At 37.1% G+C, this 13,203-nt stretch overlaps 1 long non-coding RNA gene across 1 annotated transcript in view; it reads right to left on the bottom strand.

Moving 5' to 3' along the window:
* Positions 1 to 11,482, bottom strand: part of LOC132513910 (uncharacterized) — a 128,696-nt gene extending 117,214 nt beyond the window's left edge. Inside the window, exon 1 of the long non-coding RNA XR_009538573.1 lies at positions 11,442 to 11,482. This is a non-coding gene — a long non-coding RNA (uncharacterized LOC132513910). The remainder of the gene's footprint in view (positions 1 to 11,441) is intronic.
* Positions 11,483 to 13,203: the final 1,721 nt, after the last annotated feature.

Here is a 13,203-nt window from a genome sequence, read left to right as displayed (position 1 = left end):
GGGCGGGGCTGGGAGCTGAGGCTTGGGCTTCAGAGGTTGAATCCTAGGGAGAGGACTGGGGTTGGCTGCATGAACACAGCCTGAAGGGGCTAGTGCGCCACAGCTAGCTGGGAGGGAGTCCAGGAAAGAGTCTGGACCTGCCTAAGAGGCAAGAGACCATTGTTTCCAGATGCGCAAGGAGAGGGGATTCAGAGCACAACCTAAACAAGCTCCAGAGATGGACAGGAGCCACGGCTATCAGCACGGACCCCAGAGACCGACATGAGATGCTAAGGCTGCTGCTGCCGCCACCAAGAAACCTGTGTGCAAGCACAGCTCACTATCCACACCTGCCCTCCCGGGAGCCTGTGCAGCCCACCACTGCCAGGGTCCCGTGATCCAGGGACAACTTCCCCAGGGGAACACACAGCACGCCTCAGGCTGGTGCAACGTCATACCTACCTCTGCTGCTGCAGGCTCGCCCCGCATTCCGTACCCCTCCCTCCCCCTGGCCTGAGTGAGCCAGAGCCCCCGAATCAGCTGCTCCTTTAACCCCGTCCTGTCTCAGTGAAGAACAGACGCCCTCAGGCGACCTACATGCAGAGGCGGGGCCAAATCCAAAGCTGAACCTCAGGAGCTGTGCGAACAAAGAAGAGAAAGGGAAATTTCTCCCAGCAGCCTCAGGAGCAGCAGATTAAATCTCCACAATCAACTTGATGTACCCTGCATCTCTGGAATACTTGAATAGACGACGAATCATCCCAAATTGAGGAGGCGGACTTTGGGAACAACGATATATATATTTTTTTTCCCTTTTTCTCTTTTTGTGAGTATGTATGTGTATGCTTTTGTATGTGATTTCATCTGTATACCTTTGCTTTTACCATTTGTCCTAGGGTTCTGCCTGTCCATTTTTTTAAATTGCTTTAAAAAATTTTTTTTAATAGTTATTTATTTTAATAACTTTACTTTATGTTATTTTATTTTATTTTCCTTTTTCTTTCGTTTTTTTCCTCCCGTTTATTCTCAGACATGTGGATGACAGGCTCTTGGTGCTCCAGCCAGGCGTCAGGGCTGTGCCTCTGAGGTGGGAGAGCCAACTTCAGGACACTGGTCCACAGGAGACCTCCCAGCTCCACGTAATATCAAACGGCGAAATTCTCGCAGAGATCTCCATCTCAACGCCAAGACCCAGCTCCACTCAACGACCAGCAAGCTACAGTGCTGGACACCCTATGCCAAACAACTAGCAAGACAGGAACACAACCCCATCCATTAGCAGAGAGGCTGCCTAAAATCATAATAAGGCCACAGACACCCCAAAACACACCACCACACGTGGAATTGCCCACCAGAAAGACAAGATCCAGCCTCATCCAGCAGAACACTGGCACTAGTCCCCTCCACCAGGAAGCCTACACAATCCACTCAGCCAACTTTATCCACTGGGGGCAGACACCAAAAACAACGGGAACTACGAACCTGCAGCCTGTGAAAAGGAGGCCCCAAACACAGTAAGTTAAGCAAAATGAGAAGACAGAGAAACACACAGCAGATGAAGGAGCAAGGTAAAAACCCACCAGACCTAACAAATGAAGAGGATATAGGCAGTCTTCCTGAAAAAGAATTCAGAATAATGACAGTAAAAATGATCCAAAATCTTGGAAATAGAATGGAGAAAATACAAGAATCGTTTAACAAGGACCTAGAAGAACTAAAGAGCAAACAAAAAGTGATGAACAACACAATAAATGAAATTAAAAATTCTCTAGAAGGGATCAATAGCAGAATAATTGAGGCAGAAGAACGGATAAGTGACCTGGAAGATAAAACAGTGGAAATAACTACTGCAGAGCAGAATAAAGAAAAAAGAATGAAAAGAATTGAGGAGAGTCTCAGAGACCTCTGGGACAACATTAAATGCACCAACATTCGACTTATAGGGGTCCCAGAAGTAGAAGAGAAATAGAAAAGTACTGAGAAATATTTGAAGAGATTATAGTTGAAAACTTCCCTAATATGGAAAAGGAAATAGTTAATCAAGTGCAGGAAGCACAAAGAATCCCATACAGGATAAATACAAGGAGAAACACGCCAAAACACATACTACTCAAACTATCAAAAATTAAATACAAAGAAAAATATTAAAAGCAGCAAGGGAGGGGCTTCCCTAGTGGCGCAGTGGTTAAGAATCCGCCTGCCAATGCAAAGGACACGGTTTTGAGCCCTGGTCCAAGCAGATCCCACATGCCACGGAGCAACTACGCTCCTGCACCACAACTACTGAGCCTGCGCTCTACAGCCCCAGCTCTGCAACAAGAGAAGCCACCGCAATGAGAAGCCCCCACTCGCCGCAACTAAAGAAAGCCCGTGCGCAGCAATGAAGACCCAACGCAGCCAAAAATAAATAAGTAAAAAAACATTTTTTTTAATTAAAAAAAAAAAGCAGCAAGGGGAAAACAACAAATAACATACAAGGGAATCCCCATAAGGTTAACAGCTGATATTTCAGCAGAAACTCTGGAAGCCAGAAGGGACTCGCAGGACATATTTAAAGTGATGAAGGAGAAAAACCTACAACCAAGATTACTCTACCCAGCAAGGATCTCATTCAGATTTGATGGAGAAATTAAAACCTTTACAGACAAGCAAAAGCTGAGAGAATTCAGCACCACCAAACCAGCTTTACAACAAATGCTAAAGGAACTTCTCTAGGCAGGAAACACAAGGGAAGGGAAAGACCTACAATAACAAACGCAAAACAATTAAGAAAATGGTAATAGGAACATACATATCTATAATTACCTTAAATATAAATGGATTAAATGCTCCAACCAAAAGACACAGATTGGCTGAATGGATACAAAAACAAGACCCGTATATATGCTGACAACAAGAGACACACTTCATACCTAGGGACACATACAGACTGAAAGTGAGGGGTTGTAAAAAGATATTCCATGCAAGTGTAAATCAAAAGAAAGCTGGAGTAGCAATTCTCATATCAGACAAAATAGACTTTAAAACAAAGACTATTACAAGAGACAAAGAAGGACACTACATAATGACCTAGGGAGCAATGCAAGAAGATACAACAAATGTAAATATTTATGCACCAAACATAGGAGCACCTCAATACATAAGGCAAATATTAACAGCCATAAAAGGGGAAATCGAAAGGAACACAATCATAGTAGGGGATTTTAACACCCCACTTTCACCAATGGACAGATCATCCAAAATGAAAATAAATAAGGAAACACAAGCTTTAAATGATACATTAAACAAGATGGACTTAATTGGTATTTATAGGACATTCCACCCAAACAACAGAGTACACATTTGTCTCAAGTGCTCATGGAACATTCTCCAGGATAGATCATATCTGGGGTCACAAATCAAGCCTTGGGAAATTTAAGAAAACTGAAATCGTATCAAGTATCTTTTCAGACCACAATGCTACGAGACTAGATATCAATTACAGGAAAAAAATCTGTAAAAACTATAGACACATGGAGGCTAAACAACACACTACTTAATAACCAAGAGATCACTGAAGATATCAAAGAAAGTATCAAAAAATACCTAGAAACAAATGATAATGAAAACACAACAACTCAAAACCTATGCGATGCAGCAAAAGCAGTTCTAAGAGGGAAGTTTATAGCAATACAATCGGACCTTAAGACACAAGAAACACCTCAAATAAACAAACTAACCTCACACTTAAAGCAATTAGAGAAAGAAGAACAAAAAAACCCCAAAGTTAGCTGAAGGAAAGAAATCAAAAAGATCAGATCAGAAATAAATGAAAAAGAAATGAAGGAAACAATAGCAAAGATCAATAGAACTACAAGCTGGTTCTTTGAGAGGATAAACAAAATTCATAAACCACTATCCAGACTCATCAAGAAAAAAAGGGAGAAGACTCAAATCAATAGAATAAGAAATGAAACAGGAGAAGTAACTTATGACACTGCAGAAATACAAAGGATCATGAGGGATTACTATAGGCAGCTATATGCCCATAAAATGGACAAGCTGGAAGAAATGGACAAATTCTTAGAAATGCACAACCTTCCAGGACTGAACCAGGAAGAAATAGAAAATATAAACAGACCAATCACAAGCACTGAAATTGAGACTGTGATTAAAAATCTTCCAACAAACAAAAGCCCAGGACCACATGGCCTCACAGGCGAATTGCATCAAACATTTAGAGAAGAGCTAACACCTATCCTTCTCAAACTCTTCCAAAATGTAGCAGAGGGAGAAACACTCCCAAACTCATTCTATGAGGCCACCATCACGCTAATACCAAAACCAGAGGAAGATGGCACAAAGAAAGAAACCTACAGGCCAATATCACTGATTAACATAGATGCAAAAATCCTCAACAAAATACTAGCAAACAGAATCCAACAGCACATTAAAAGGATCATACACCATGATCAAGTAGGGTTTATCCCAGGAATGCAAGGATTCTTCAGTATACGCAAATCAATCAATGTGATACACCATATTAACAAACTGAAGGAGAAAAACCATACAATCATCTCAATAGATGCAGAGAAAGCTTTCAACAAAATTCAACACCCATCTATGAAAAGAACCCTCCAGAACGTAGGCATAGAGGGAACTTTCCTCAAAATATAAAGGCCATATATGACAAACCCACAGCCAACATCGTTCTCAATGGTGAAAAACTGAAACCATTTCCATTAAGATCAGGAGCAAGACAAGGTTGCCTACTCTCACCACAACTACTCAACATAGTTTTGGAAGTTTTAGCCACAGCAATCAGAGAAGAAAAAGAAATAAAAGGAAGCCAAATCAGAAAAGAAGAAGTTAAGCTGTCACTGTTTTCAGATGACATGATACTATACATAGAGAATCCTAAAGATACCACCAGAAAACTACTAGAGCCAATCAATGACTTTGGTAAAGTAGCAGGATACAAAATTAATGCACAGAAATCTCTAGCATTCCTATGCACTAATGATGAAAAATCTAAAAGTAAAATTAAGAAAACACTCCCATTTACCACTGCAACAAAAAGAATAAAATATCTAGGAATAAACCTACCTAAGGAGACAAAAGAGCTGTATGCAGAAAGCTATAAGACACTGATGAAACAAATTAAAGAGGATACAAACAGATGGAGATATATACCATGTTCTTGGATTGGAAGAATCAACATTGTGAAAATGACTCTACTACCCAAAGCAATCTACAGATTCAATGCAATCCCTATCAAACTACCACTGGCATTTTTCACAGAACAAGAAAAAAATTTTCACAATTTGTATGGAAACACAAAAGACCCCGAATAGCCAAAGCAATCTTGGGAAAGAAAACTGGAGCTGGAGGAGTCAGGCTCCCTGGCTTCAGACTATATTACAAAGCTACAGTATTCAAGACAGTATGGTACTGGCACAAAAACAGAAATATAGATTAATGGAACAGGATAGAAAGCCCAGCGATAAACCCACACACATACGGTCACCTTATCTTTGATAATGGATGCAAGAATATACAATAGAGAAAAGACAGCCTCTTCAATAAGTGGTGCTGGGAAAACTGGACAGCTACATGTCAAAGAATGAAATTAGAACACTCCCGAACACCATACACAAAAATAAACTCAAAATGGATTAAAGACCTAAATGTAAGGCCAGACACTATCAAACTCTTAGAGGAAAACATAGGCAGAACACTCTATGACATAAATCACAGCAAGATCCTTTTTGACCCACCGCCTAGAGGAATGGAAATAAAAACAAACAAAAAAACACAAATGGGACCTAAAGGAGCTTCAAAGCTTTTGCACAGCAAAGGAAACCATAAACAAGACCAAAAGACAACCCTCAGAATGGGAGGAAATACTTGCAAATGAAGCAACTGACAAAGGATTAATCTCCAAAATTTAGAAGCAGCTCCATGCAGCTCAATATCAAAAAATCAAACAACCCAATCCAAAAATGGGCTGAAGACCTAAAGAGACATTTCTCCAAAGAAGATAGACAGATTGGCAACAAACACATGAAAGAATGCTCAACATCATTAATCATTAGAGAAATGCAAATCAAAACTACAATGAGGTATCATCTCACACTGGTCAGATTGGTCATCATCAAAAAATCTACAAACAATAAACGCTGGAGAGGGTGTGGAGAAAAGGGAACCGTCTTGCACTGTTGGTGGGAATGTAAATGGATACAGCCACTATGGAGAACAGTATGGAGGTTCCTTAAAAAACTACAAATAGAACTACCATATGATCCAGCAATATCACTACTGGGCATATACCCTGAGAAAACCATAATTCAAAAAGAGTCATGTACCAAAATGTTCATTGCAGTTCTATGTACAATAGCCAGGACATGGAAGCAACCTAAGTGTCCATCAACGGATGAATGGATAAAGAAGATGTGGCACATATATACAATGGAGTATTACTCAGCCATAAAAAGAAACGAAATTGAGTTATTTGTCGTGAGGTGGATGGACCTAGAATCTGTCATACAGAGTGAAGTAAGTCAGAAAGAGAAAAACAAATAACATATGATAACACATATATATAGAATTTTTAAAAAATGGTCACGATGAACCTAGGGGCAAGACGAGAATAAAGACGCAGACCTACTAGAGAATGGACTTGAGGATACAAGCAGAGGGAAGGGTAAGCTGGGACAAAGTGAGAGAGTGGCATGGACATATATACACTACCAAACGTAAAATAGATAGCTACTGGGAAGCAGCCGCATAGCACAGGGAGATCAGCTCGGTGCTTTGTGACCACCTAGAGGGGTGGGATAGGGATGGTGGGAGTTAGGGAGATGCAAGAGGGAAGAGATATGGGGACATATGTATATGTATAACTGATTCACTTTGTTATAAAGCAGAAACTAACACACCATTGTAAAGCAATTATACTCCAATAAAGATATTAAAAAAAGAAAAACGAAAAAAATAAAATACAGGGAGAAAATACAAGAAATGAGAAAAGAGTGTAAGAGGTATGAGACATGGCAAAAGGTCTATCATATGTGTAATTTATATTTTTGGCAAGACTAGAAGGAAGATGGAGTAGAAGTAATATTATAATATTTGAAGAGATGCAATTCTTTAAGCTTCACAAACTCCATTAACAAGAAGCTCCATGAATCTGAAACGTGTAATTACATATAGGCATAAAATCGTTTAAATTATGACAGCAAAAGAAAAATAAAACATTTAGAAGCAAGGAACATGGCATATACCTCCAAAGGAACAGCAATGTGACTACATGACTAAGAGTCACGTTCTCACCAGATACAATGGAATACAGAAAATTGTGGAATAATATGTTTTAAATGCTGAAATAAAAGAACTACCACCTTAGAACTGAGGGGAAATATCCTTCAAAAATAAAGAGGAAATACATCATTTTCAAGCAAAGAGAACCTGTTTAGATCCACTGAAGAAATACTACAGGAAGAAGGAAGAAGAAAGAAGAAAAATTATCTGAGTTGCAATCATGGTAATGTAAGTAGGCATAAAGAGCCACTAAATAGGATAAATATGTATATAAACTGACTGTTCAAAACAACAAAACTATTAGTCTATGGGTTTAAAATATAGAGAGAATTAAAATACATAACAACAATAGGCCAAAAGCAGAGTAGGGGTAAATGGAGTTAAAATGTTGTAAGATCCTTGCATTGCTCAGAGAGTGGTAAAATATCTAAATTAGATTAGAATCAAGTAAGGCAAGGATGTATTTGTAATGTGTAGGTTAAAAATTAAAAGAATAATAAAATAATGAAAAATTAACAGTGAAAATGGAATATTAAAAAAGAATACTTGATTAATCCCCCCCCAAAAAGGAAAAAATATCAAGATGAAGGAGAAATGAGGGGAGAAAGAAAATAAGAAATAGTATATTTATATATAAATATATCACTATTAAATTAAATAACATTAGACCAAATATTTGAGGTTGAAGACTAAGACCTTCAGACTAAATTTTAAAAACACACATATACACATACAAACTCTTTGCTGTTTAAAAGAGGCATGCCTATATGCAGCAATATGGATGGACCTAGAGATTGTCATACTGAGTGAAGTAAGTCAGACAGAGAAAGACAAATATCATATATCGCTTATACATGGAATCTAAAAAAATGGTACAAATGAACCTATTTACAAAACAGAAACTGAGTCACAGATGTAGAAAAGAATGGTTACCAAGGGGGAACGGTGCGGGGCGGGGGGCAGATCAATTGGGAGATTGGGATTGACATACACACACCACTATATATAAAAGATAACTAATGAGAACCTACTGTATAGCACAGGGAACTCCATTCAGTACTCTGCAATGACCTATATGGGAAGGGCGTCTAGAAGAAAGTAGATATATGTATACATATGGTTGATCCACTTTGCTGTACAGCAGATACTAACACAGCATTGTAAATCAACTATACTCCAATAAAAAAATTTAAAAAATAAAAGAGGCATGCCTAAAATATAAGTGTATCAAAAGTTTTAAAGAAAAAGAATGACAAAAATTTTACTTTAGTATTCCTAGAGAAAAAGAGGAATAATTCAAATTCAGAAAAGTCAATTCAATAGGATATAAAAATCGAAATTTGAATGTCTAATAGCATAGCCCCCAAATATATAAAGCAAACACTGACAGACCAATAAGGAATAATAAATAATCCAAGAACAACTGTTGGAGATTTCAGCATACCTCTTTCAGTGGATAGAGCCAGCAAACTAAAATCAGTAAGGTTATAGGAGTTTTCAATAATATAATTTAAAAGTTTAACTTAACTGACATATATAGATATAGAGAATCTACAAAAAAATCCACAACTGACATCACACTTAATGGTGAATGGTTGATGGCTTTCCCCTTAAGATCACAAACAAGACAAGGACATGCCTTTTCAACATTTCTATTCAAAATTGTACTGGAGATTCAAGCCAGCAATTACCCAGGAAGATAAATAAATAAATAAAAAGCATCCAGATTGGGAAGGAAGAAGTTAAACAATCTCTATTTACAGATGACGTGATCTTGTATATAGAGAACCCCAAGTAATCCACATAAAACCTATTAGAACTAATAAACAAGTTCAGCAAGGTTACAGGATACAATATCCAATATAAAAATCACTTGTGTTTGTATACACTAGCAAGGAACAACCCAGAAAAGAAAGAAATAAAACAATTCCATTTACAGTATCATTAAAATGAATAAAATATTTAAGAAGAAATTTAACAAAAAAAGAACAAGTCTTATACACTGAAAACTATATCACATCATTTCAAGAAATTTAAAAGACCTACAAAAATTAGAAAATACCCCATGTTCATGGATTATTAGATTTAATATTATTAAGATGACAATACTTCCAAAATTGACCTGCTTATTCAATACACCATCAAAATCTCAACTGCCTTTTTTTTTTTTTGCAGTAATAGACAAATTGATCCTAAAAGGTATGTGAAAATGCAAGGGCCCCAAAAAGCCAAAACAATCTTGAAAAGAAGAACGAAGTTGGAGGACTCAGCCTTTGTGATTTTTAAACTTATTACAAAGCTACAGTATCAAGACAGCATGGTACTGGGACTTTCCTGGTGGTCCAGTGGCTAAGACTCCACACTCCCAATGCAGGGGGCCCAGGTTTGATCCCTGGTCAGGGAACTAGATCCCACATGCCGCAACTAAGAGTTCACATGTCACAACTAAAGACCCTGCATGCCGCAACTAAAAGATCCCGCATGCAGCAATGAAGATCCCACGCAGCGCAACGAAGATCCCACGCAGCACAACTAAGACCAGGCACAGCCAAATAAATAAATATTAAAAAAAAAACCAAAGAGAGCAGGGTACTGTCAAAAGGATAGACTTATAGATCAATGGAATCAAATTAAGAGTCCAGAAATATTATGGCCAATTAACCTTTGACACTGGTGTCAAGACAATTCAATGGGGACAAAATATTTTTTTCTATAAATGCTGCTGGTACAAATGGATATCTACAAGCAAAAGAATGAAGTTCTAGCCCTACCTTACACCATATAGAAAAATAAACTCAAAATATATAAAGGTTTAATTTTTAAGAACTCAAACTAGAAAACTCTTAGAAGAAAATATAGGTGTAGTCTATTTGAATTAGGCAATGGTTTCTTGTATGACACCACCAAGCACAACCAACAATAATAAAAAATAGATAAATTGGACTTCGTTAAAATCATTTTTGTGCTTTAAATAATTCTATTAAGAAAGTGAAAAGGCAGCTAAGAGAATAGGAGAAAATTTTTTTCAATCACATATCTGGTAACTGCTTGTATCCAGAATATACAAAGAACTCTTACAACTAAAAAAATAAAAGGACAAATAATCCAATTTGAAAATTGGCAAAAGATGTGAATCTTGGATATCCTGGAAATATCTTTGGATATTTCTCCAAAGGAGATATACAGATGACCAATAAGTACATGAAAAGATGCTCAACATCATTAATCATTACAGAAATGCAAATCAAAACAACAATAAAATACCACTTTGTACATACTAGGATGCTCTAATCAAAATAACAGTAACACATATTGACAAGGATAACGAGAAACTGAAACCCTCATACATTGCTGCTGAGAATGTAAAATGGTGCAGCTGCTTTGAAACTGACAACATATGTCCATACAAAAAACATGGACATGAATATTTATAGAAACATTATTCATAATAGCCAAAAAGTGTCCATCAATTTATAAATGGATAAACAAAATGTGGCATATCCATACAATAATAGTATCCAGCCGTAAGAAGGAATGAAATACTGATACATGGTAAAACATAGATGACCTTTGAAAACATTATTCTAAGAGAAAGAAGTAAGACAAAATCTATATGCTGTATAATCCCATATTTATGAAATGTACAGAATAGGTAAATCCACAGAGACAGAAAGTAGACTAGAGTTTTCTAGAGGCTGAAGGGAAAGAGGAATGAGGACTGACTGCTAATGAGATCAGGGTTTCTTTTTGTCGTGCTGAAAATATTTTAGAATTAGATAGTAGTGATGGTTGTACAATTATAGGAGTATACAAGAAACTACTGAATTCTATCATTTAAAAAGGGAGATTTATGGTATGCGAATTATATCTCAATTAAAAAAAAAAGCGGGGCTTCCCTGGTGGCGCAGTGGTTGAGAGTCCGCCTGCCGATGCAGGGGACACGGGTTCGTGCCCCGGTCCGGGAAGATCCCACATGCCGCGCGGAGCGGCTGGGCCCGTGAGCCATGGCCGCTGAGCCTGCGCGTCCGGAGCCTGTGCTCCGCAATGGGAGAGGCCACAACAGTGAGATGCCCGCGTACCACAAAAAAAAAAAAAAAAAAAAAAGCATAGCCCTATTCTTGTAAAGAAAGTGAACTTGTAATTTAAAACTTCCAGGGACTTACCTGGCAGTCCAGCGGTTGAGACTCCGCACTTCCAATGCAGGGGCCATGGGTTCCATCCCTGGTCAGGGAACTAAGATCCTGCATGCCGCGTGGCACGGCCAAAAAATTAAAAAATTAAAATTAAAAAAATAATAAAACTTCCAATAACCCAGATGGCTTGTCCAGTAAATTATCTTTAATATTTAAGGGAAAAATAATACTAACTTCAAGAGAAGAGAAAAATCCTCTTCCAGAAACTAGAAAAAAGGAGACACCTCCAAGTGGTTTTGAGAAGTCAGGACAATCTTTATACCAAAACCTGTAGGTATATTATTTAAAAGTTTAGTTATAGGTAAAACTCTGATATGAAAATTTTAAAAAAACTTTAAAACATTTTCAAGTAATATCCATCAACATATAAAGAAGATAAAATGTCACAAATAAGTTAGTTTCTTTCAGGAATGCACAGGTGTTTTAACATTCAAAAATAAATCATAGCAATTCAACACATTGATAGGAAATAAAGGGAAGACAACTATTGATATATAACTATCTCAATGGATGCAAAAAAATTATTTGATAAAATTTAATATCCAAAGAAGCAGACAGGAACTTTAAAAATCTGTTATAGGGTTATCACACAAAGACAAACCAAAAAAAAACAAAAAAACACCACTGTTCAGCAAACATCATAATTAATGGTGAATTACTGAATGCTTTCCTGCTGAGATTGGGAATGAGGTGAGGTTACCCACTAAGATCAATTCTCACATGTACTGGAGATTTGGAGATTGTCATTAGTGAAACAAGGCAAATTTTAAAAAAGAAAGAAAAGTAGCAGGGTTATAAAGGGAGAAGTAAAATTGTCATTATTCATAGAAAACATGATTGTGCCATTGTAGTACACTAGGGAAAGAATGGTTTGAATCAATTGTGCACTCGTATGGTAAACAACTCTGGTCCCCTACATCACAGTATAGATAAAATTTAATTCCATGTAGATCTCACATTGAAATGTGAAAAATTAAAAGAAAATAGAAGAAAACAAATGAGTATCTTCAATACCTTTGATGTAGGAAAGTATTTTTTTAACAAGATACCAAAAAGCACCGGCCATAAAAGATTAATAAATTAGATTTTATTAAAATTAAGAACTTCTTTCAACAAAAGACACCACTAAAAGACGGAAAATCAAGCCACAGGAGATTTATCTAAAGAACTCTTACTGAGAATATATAAAGAACTTCACCAATTGATAAGAAAATGCAGATTGCCCAATTAAAAATAAACCAGCAAAAGTCTACAAAGGCATTTCACAAAAAATAATATTCAAATGGCCAATGCCCAACCTCACGGTACACGACAGAAATACAAACTAAAACCACAATTCGGTACTGCTACATAATCACTAGAATAGCTAGACTAACAGACTAACAACACCAAGTTTTGACAAGGTTATGGAGAAACTGAAACTCTCATATAGCTCTACTGGAGTATAAATTGGTAAAAACCTCTTTGGAAAGCTGTTTGGCAGTATCTAGTAAAACTTCACACTTGCACACCCAGTAATCGAACTCCATTACCCAGTGGAAATGTGTACATACGTATATCAAAAGTCATGTACAAAAGCCTTCAGAGCAGCATTATTTGTAATAGCTAAAAATTGAAAAAGACCCAATTATTCCATAAAATGTAGACTGGGTAAATAAATTGTGATATAGGAATAAAACAGAATGAACCACTACTGCACAGAGCAACATGGATGAATCTTACAATACTGAGC

The sequence above is a fragment of the Lagenorhynchus albirostris genome, chromosome X, assembly GCF_949774975.1.
Source record: "Lagenorhynchus albirostris chromosome X, mLagAlb1.1, whole genome shotgun sequence".
Taxonomy (NCBI): Eukaryota; Metazoa; Chordata; class Mammalia; order Artiodactyla; family Delphinidae; genus Lagenorhynchus; species Lagenorhynchus albirostris.
Note: the sequence above shows the minus strand (reverse complement) of the source record. Positions and strands in the feature narration are given on the sequence as shown.